Source organism: Solanum pennellii, chromosome 12 (assembly GCF_001406875.1).
Source record: "Solanum pennellii chromosome 12, SPENNV200".
Classification (NCBI taxonomy): domain Eukaryota; kingdom Viridiplantae; phylum Streptophyta; class Magnoliopsida; order Solanales; family Solanaceae; genus Solanum; species Solanum pennellii.
Genome location: NC_028648.1, coordinates 34,638,355 through 34,647,131, shown reverse-complemented (window position 1 = coordinate 34,647,131; position 8,777 = coordinate 34,638,355). Strand labels below are relative to the sequence as shown.

Genomic DNA, 8,777 nt, shown 5'->3' with positions numbered 1-8,777 from the left:
GATGATTAAAAATGATTTAATGACATTTCAAAAAAAGAACTTTAGCTTAGCACTGCGTGAATTTTACAATGAGAGGTGTTGATTTCCCAATGGAAGGGAGATTCACCCTTTGGTTTCTCATGGGTCAAGGACCCCAATGTTACAGGGAATGTAGAGGATTCAATACATATCTCCTAGTTCCTTAATTATGTTGCCTCCATAGGAATATTGCAACGCCCTAAAACGAACTAATGTTAACTAGAGCTTCGTGAATATTTATCAAGTTAATTTGAAGTTCAAATTAGTAACATTGATGTTCTTAGTCAGTTTGTGAAGTTTGTTTAAATTTGGAGGTCAAACGTCCAAGAACATCCATGACGTTCGCAAAGTGTGCCCTAGAGAGTACTTGTGTGTCTTGGTGTATTTGAGTGAGTTTTATGTGTTCGTTTGAATCAAAATTGTTGTGGGATTTTCCTAAGACCCAGATGACTATGTTTAGGGATTTAACGTCCACGTACGACCCCACCTAGGACACACAAGGGTCACTAGAGAAGCGCCCAAGAGAAGGACCCAAAACTGACTTGGCAGTGTCCACCAATGAGGGAAACAACGGCCAGTGGTCCAACCAACGGCCCGTCGACTTGCCCCATCGACTGTACCTACAAGGTAGGTTATCCAGGATCCAAATGGAGCTAAGTATAAAACCATGATACTCCACCAACGGACCGTTGATGGACAAACGGTCTTTTGGTTGCCAACCGTCGATGGAGGCTGTCCAAAAGCTGCATTTTTCTGCCAAGGCTTGGGGTGTTTGGTAAATTCACCCCAAGTCTTTTATGAACCTAGGAAGTCATTTTTAGGGCTAAGACCTAATTTTAGACTCCACTTTCTAAAACCCAATACCCCTCTCCCTTAGAACTTTCTCTCAAGTCTCCTTGGAAGATAGAGGACAAGAAGGAACTAGGAGGGCTGTTGGTGGTCGTTTCTTCATCAAAAATCATTGGGATTTCTTCAATGTTAGGTATGGTATCCATCCTTGAACTCTCTTCAATTCAAGTAGCCCTTTTCTAAAAGATTTCAAAAAGAGTTTTCCAACCCTACTTCTTCTATATTTGACTCTAAATATGGGTCTCGCATGAAAACATTCTGAATGATTTAAAAATGATGTTTCTAAGGTTAGTTGATGATTTTAATCCTAAAACTTCAATGAAATCATGTTAAAGCTTTTATCAAATTGTGGCTTAAGAAATGGGTCAAATGAGCATGAATTGTTAGTCTCTGAGCTTTGGTTTCTTATGGTTGATATTTCTGTTTTGCTAATTCCCTAAGGGATATATTATGATGAAATGTTGAGTAAAATGTTATAGGTGATTGAAGCTTCGGAAAAAAGGGTAAGTTGGTTATGTAGTTTAGCTTAATTATGAAATGCTCTTGAGTGGTATGATCCACCTTCTTGGTGGCGATGTTTACTTGAATTGTATGAATGTGTAGTTATTTGTGCACTGTAAATGAGGTCATGAAGGCATATTATGTGAAGAAAGATGGAAATGAAGTTACTCTTGTTAATTTTTTTTATGAAGCTTGTTATGAAAAGTATGCGAAGGATTATGACTAAATGACTTATATGATTATATGAACCATGCTAAAGTGTGTGATGTCATAAAAGTAAGTTTAAGCATGTATAGAAGTTAATGTAAATGAAATTGTGCTTATGTGAAAGGTGTGCTCACATGTACACACACACTCACACTTGAATGAATGAAAGAAGCTAAGGTTAAGTAAAAAATGGAAATTTGGGGTGAACACTCTTCGTGAGTTGAGATAAAGTGTTTACTAGCAACCCCACTACATCCTAAGAGATTTCTAAGATAGGTTGGAGGATGTGAGTTGAGATGTGGTGTTCACTAGTTATCCTTAACATATAGTTTATAATGTTGAGAATCCGTGGGAAGTTATGCCTACCACCGAGAGGATATGAAAAAAAAAGTGGTTACACTTCGTGAGTTGAGATGTTGTATTCAAATGTACCTCTTGAGATATGTTCTCCTCGTTAGTAGAGAATGACTTACTTAGTAGAAACTCATTATCCCTTAACTATGCGCCCACATAGGTGTAGCTATTGGGAAAGCCATGTAAAAGCTAAGAGAATGAGCTTACTCTAGGCAAGTGAGGATCCCTCATCCGATAGGGGTTAATATCAGGATTCCATGCCTAGCTCTCGTGGTCTATGTCGGTTAAGCTAACCTCCCACGAAAGTAATAAAAATGCTAAGTCTCCTAAAAGAGTGTACTACATAGGGTAGGTAGTGGAATGGGATGCTAATTATCCACTGCACTAGGTAGGCATTTCGAAAGGGGAGTCTAGGTGAACCTTATGTGAATTGAATGAACTAAGTCTCCTAAAAGAACTTACTATTTAGGGTAGATAATGGAATGGGACGGTATCTATCCATTGTACTAAGTAGACCTTCCAAAAGGGGAGTCTTGGTGCCAAGCCTTCTAAAAGAGTGCCCTAGTTAGGGTAGGTGGTGGTATGTGATGCCATCTATTCATTGCACTAAGTAGGCATTCCGAAAGGGAAGTCTTGGTGGGTTGTTTGGGTGTTCTTCTAATGTCTTGTAATTGAGTGGGGTCTTGTTCTCCCGAGTTGAATAAGCCGAAAAGGAATAGTCTTGAGGATCACTTTGGTGTGTATAGAATGAGGCATATGCGTACTTCCTTCATTTCTTACCTTGGTGAGTCTTAGGATAATACTTAGTTAGGGAAACTCCTGCAGAAATGAGTTCACTTTCTCTTTGCTTGGCCTTGGAAGTTCACTCCTTAGAATAGGATTGGTTCCTGTAATGTCCAAAATGAGTTCACTGTAACATTTGAAAGCTTACTGTAAAATGGTCCTTTTTGGTTAAATTATGGAAATTCTTCTCTAAGTGTTAAATTAGGATTCTTATGTTGTTTTACTTCTATATTGATGATTGTTTTACTTAATTGGCATTAAAATGTATTTTTACTAAAATATCCTTTTTTTTTGCATGTTTTTGTGTATGCCATACTTAGTAAATTGTTTTGTACTAACCCCATACTTTTCTCTACTCTATAAGTATAGGTTTTGAAAGAAATGTTGAAGTCAAGGCAAAGCTTGGGAAAGTTCCTCTCAAGACAAAGTGTGTCCTCCTATTTCCGAGGGCAAGATTCCTATCTTCTTAGTTTCCTTATGTTAAGACTTATTATGTATTTCTTTAAATGTAAAGGGCCGTGTCCCTAAGTTATTTATGTCGTGTCTTTAATTTTCGCTTGTGACGATGAGATTTTCTATGTAATTATAAAGAATTTCTTTTCATATTAAATGTCTTCAAAAGTATTAATTCCGCACTACTTTTCATGTCTTATATAATGAAAGATAGTAAAAGGGCTTCTACAAGACCCCAAAGGGTCAAGTACGCCCTGTCATGACCCAAGGGTTCTCCCTATCTTCTATGGGGTACTTTTAGTTCATGACAGACTTGGTATCAGAGCATAAGGTTATGGGAAATAGTTTAGGGTTTACAAGTCTTACAAGCCACGTCTAGTAGTATCTTGGTCATTGGTGTGAGTCGCAACACATCCATGGATAAGAGACTATAGGATGATAGAGTTTCACTTTCTTCATTACTCTTAAATCGTGCCATAGAGCTTAACTCCATAAGGTATCTCTCTTATGTTCCCTTGTCCGGTGGTTTCTAGGTGTGACTTCTTGGAAATGGAGATGCTTCTCTGTTTGAGAGTTAGAAAGGTGAATTTTGATGCTCATGATGGTTTTGTGTCTACAAGAGTAAAAGTTAAGGTTAGTTTTGAGAATTGTGATGTGAAGCCATTTATGACTATTTGTTACTTATGAGGTTGGAAGTATTGTGATGAGAAACTTTATGGTGATATAGTTCTAAGCATGGTAAGAATTATAATGAATGAATAATGTGCCTTTGAGAGCAAATGAGTTATCTTGTGATTATGTTCAATGATGGTAGAAATGCTTTAAGGTGTAAATTGAGGAACGTTGAGAGGACGTGAAGATTTTGTAGGAGTAGAGGGCAACCCTTTTGTGTGGTTAATGTTCCTAGTTGTTCTTGTGATTGGGTTGAAGTTCTTGTGTAGGTTACTCTAAGGAGGAAATGTAGTATAAATACCTAGTAAGGGAGTTTGGTTTCATAAGATTTAGTTAAGTGGTGCCTAAGAGTTGAATGAGGTAGGGCTGCATATCGGTCGGTTCAGTTCGGTTTTGAACATTATCGGTTTTGCTTATCGGTTATCGGTTTGTAGACTAGCTAAATCATTAAAGAATCATTAAGTTATCAGTTTATCAATTATCGGTTTATCGGTTATCGACTCTTATTGGTTCGGTTATCGGGTTAACCATTAACATCATACAATTTTTTAAATTAAAAATCACATGAAAATTTGAAGATTGATCCGACGCACTTTGAAAATTAAGTCTACAGAATTGCAAATTGCAATTTACAATTTGCACTTTGCACTGCAATTTGCAGGCAGAAAGTGAAAACAATTTAGTTCACCAGAAATCATTACATGAACATGCCAGGTTCTTTTCTAACTTCCAAATTTGCCAGCTGCTTTCTCAACTTAGAGACATTGTCCCACAGAGCTGCACCAGCATATGTATTTGACAACAGTATACAAGTTGAAGGATATTTTAGTCCGAGAATTAGTAAGCGATTGGCGACCCTTACTCCCATTTCAGTGTTTCCATGTTGCTTACAAGCACTTAACAACACTACAACTGTACAATACATATATAAACTTTGCAACAGAAATATGAAATCTCATAATAAAATAACATAATAAAGCAGCCAAAAACTATAACATAATAATAGCCAACAATACAAGCTACAAGCATGCAAGTTGCAACATTAAAGAAGTAAAAAATTCAACACAATTCCAGCCTGCCAGGCTGCCACAGTCCACACTCCACACTCCACACAGTCACAGACACACAAATTTAAAATAGCAGACGCCAGACAGCAGTAACACAACCTGAAAATTGAGTCTAAACATAATAATAACTAGTCATCAATCCTCAAAAGTTGACGATTCTGGTTCCTGTTTTCCAAACAACCCTTAACATGCCTTCTTAAGGAGGCAGTCCCAGTATTGCGTGAATGGTAATAAACAAATCCACAATGAATACATTTTACCTTCCACGATCTATCTTCATTTTCTTCAAGTTATTCATAGTGATTCCAAACAAGTGATCGATGCATGATGAAATCTGATTAGCAAAGAAACAGAGAAAGTAATATATCAATAATAAATCAGACACAAAGACAAGATAACACATGTATATACCTTCTATCCTCCAATTTTACATGTCATCAATGCAAAGTTCTTTTCCAAGTTTAGCAAAATCTAAAGAGAAATACGATAACAAGTCAAGGCTCAAGACTTAAACAATAAAAGTATTAAATAAACATATTCACAATTTAACATCAATGAGATTCTTTTCTTACCTTCTTCAAGTTGCTCAAGAAAATCTAAATCTTCCTCAATACTTATGGGTTGTGGCTCACTCCGAAGCCAATCTTGAACACACACTAGAGCTTGTACAAATCTAGGAGTTGATGAACTCCTAAATGAATCACGTATGCGCCCTCCAGTACTAAAAGCACATTCAGACGCCACACTTGAAACGGGAATAGCCAACACATCTCGAGCCATCTTAGAAAGAAATGGAAATCTAGGTGAGTTAACTATCCACCAAATCAATACATCAAAATCTGATTTTTCAATTTCAGTGTCTTCATCAAGATATTTAACTAATTCTGACTTTGAACTTGCACCTCCCTTTTCAGATTTATGTTTATGTAATTCCTCAAAAAAATTTCCAAATTCTCCTACAAAACTTGAAATAGAAGTATCCACACCAGTTGAAGAAAATTGGCCACTTTTATCATTTGAAATGGGGTTTGTATACTAATTAAACAAAGCTTCCATGTACGTTCGCACACCATTTTCTATAGCAGCCCTTTTTATCCAAACATCTTCTTAAGTGCAAATCCAAGAGTACTAAATTTGTGACGAGGATCCAAAACACATGGTATGAAAAGTATCTTATTCATTTTTTAAGCATCACCCCAATATTTGTCAAATTTCTCCTTCATATTTTTTGCCATTTTAGCCAAAACATGATCTTCATTTGATATCAATTAATTCAAGTAAACACCAACTTGACAAATTTCAAGAAAATGAAGATTTGATGTAACATATCGTGAACCAGATATCTTCAAAGTAAGATTAAAAAACATTTCAAGAAATTTTGTAATTCTCTTTACGCCCTCCCAATCACTGCTCAAAAGTGTACCTGTAGAATTTTTATCAACAAATTTAAGATATAGTGCCAAGCCAATATCACGATCGGCGTACTCTACAATTTCCCCTTCATATTCAATAACCCTGCTCAACATCATGTAGGTGGAATTCCACCTTGTAAGAACATCCAAGCATAAAGACTTTTTCGCAAGATTTTCGTCCTCACAACATTCTTGAAATTTTTTCCACCTAGCAGGAGATTGCCTGATGTATCTCACTGCTTGCCTAACTCGTTCAATAGACACATTTGCTTCTTTTGTACCATCTGGAACAATAAGATTTACAATATGAGCCATACACCTTATATGAAGGTGACTACCACCCATTAAGTTGGTTCCCCATTTAGTTAATTGCTTAGACAACTCAGTTATTGCCACACTATTTGAACCAGCATTATCAACTGTTACAGTGAAAATTAGATGCAATCCCCACTCATGTAAGCACTTACTAATAGACTTTCCAAGATCTTCACCTCTATGACTAGTGATTGGACAAACGTTGATAATTCTTTTATGCAATGTCCAATTTTTATCAATCCAATGAGCAGTAATGACCATGTAATTGATTCTTTGTATGGAAGTCCAAGTATCAGTGGTTAAAGACACCCTTTGTTGTGTTTCCTTAAAAACAGCCATCAACTTACGTTTTTCTTCATCAAAAAGAACAAAACAGTCACGAGTCAGAGTGGTACGGGATGGAATGTGGAAACAAGGTTGTGCTACTTTCATAAATTGTTTAAAACCTTCTTTTTCAACAAATCTGAAAGGAAGCTCATCAATAATTACCATACGAAACAAGGCCTTTCTACACTCTTCCTGATCAAATTTCCATGGAACAACAAATACATCACCATTGTTACCCCCTATCATTGGTTGAAATGCTAATCTTGATTGTTTAATATCAATATTATAAGGCATCTTTGTGCATTTTTTTTATATGAGTAAGCATTGACGTTGTACCATATTCTTTTGTGTCAGCAAAATACTCTTTCTTACAATAGTTACAAACAGCCTTTTAACTTCCATCAATATCAGTTTTACGAGTAAAATGATCCCACGCACGAGATCTTTTTTTCCTTCCTTTCTTTACTTTTGACTCAATAGTTTGACTTTAATCTATTGCATTTGAATTAGAAGCCCCACTTTCAAAATAACCTTATCAATTATGATATTTTCATCCATGGTACATTCACCAAAAACTGTGAAAAAGATATAAACACTAAGTAGTTTTATTAAAGAAAGAACTACAAAGTACAAACAATAGGCTAAGTAGTATCAACTATCAAATTTATAATCAACAGTCAGAATGTCCTATACTAAATTGCAGTATCATACTCAAAAACAAGGTTAGTTCTTTTCAATTTTCCTCAGGTGTTATATATTTATAATAACATATAATATAGTGACCAGCATTAAAAGTAATCAATGTTTATAATTGACCTATGTTGAAGAAAACCATTTTGTACTCGAATCAAATCACTAGGTATTGTAATTAAATGTTAGTTGCTACTTCATTTTTGTTTAAGAGAATCCATGTCAAAGGGATGTTTTCCTACCATTCCCATTCTCAGTTTCTCACTATTAGACTCTAAGGTTGATTTCATAACATGGTATAATAATATTAGTCTAAAGCAGGACTCATTCTCATTTTTATAGTTATAACACTAATAGTACTAATGAAATATCAATCTAGATACAGTGATACAACATCCAATTATATAAATATTAAGTCCATAGGGTGAAGGAAACTATGGTTCTAGTAACGATTTCAATCTTCCTTCAAGATTTCTACTTCTAGGTTCATCAACATTCAAAGAAACAACTAAAGATTTGTGCTTTACTTGTCAATTTGCTCACCATAATTGTAACACTCAATAGTTACCTGGTGACTTGTGTCCTCGGACCTCGCCTGACGCCTGAGTGAGAGACTGAGAGATGAGAGTGACAGCCTTACGAGTACGCCAGAGTCTGAGTGACTGACTGACTGGAGTAGCCGAGTACTGGAGGACGAAGGTGGTCCAGGTAGAGGTGTGGGGCAGTCGTCGCCGCCTCGTCGGAGGTGATTCAAAATTTTCCACCACGGAAGTCAGAACCCTAGTGGAGGACGAAGGTGGTCCAGGTGGAGGCGCGGAGCAGTCGTCGTCACCTCGCTGGAGGTGATTCAAAATTTTCTGCCACGGAAGTCGGAACCCTAGTTCTAAGCCTGAGAACTTCAAAGAATCGAAGTGAAAACTGAAAAGATGGGTATTGGGTATTATTGCCTATAATAGGGGTGTAAAATTAGAAAATTAGGAAAAAAATATAAATTTAAATATAGGTCTTATCGGGGTATTGGGTAGCCCGATATTTTGGCTCCCCAACCCGACCCCCAAACCGATTACCCAATACACTATTTTTCTAAACCGAGCCCCGAACCGTTAGCCTAATAACTCGAACCGTTAGC

At 36.4% G+C, this 8,777-nt stretch overlaps 1 long non-coding RNA gene across 1 annotated transcript; it reads right to left on the bottom strand.

The window, feature by feature from the left end:
* Window positions 1-5,152: 5,152 nt before the first annotated feature.
* Window positions 5,153-5,554, bottom strand: LOC114075158. Its single transcript, XR_003575556.1, has 3 exons — window positions 5,477-5,554; window positions 5,316-5,375; window positions 5,153-5,238 (listed from the first exon to the last, which is right to left on the bottom strand). It is a non-coding gene; the product is annotated as an uncharacterized LOC114075158 (long non-coding RNA).
* Window positions 5,555-8,777: the final 3,223 nt, after the last annotated feature.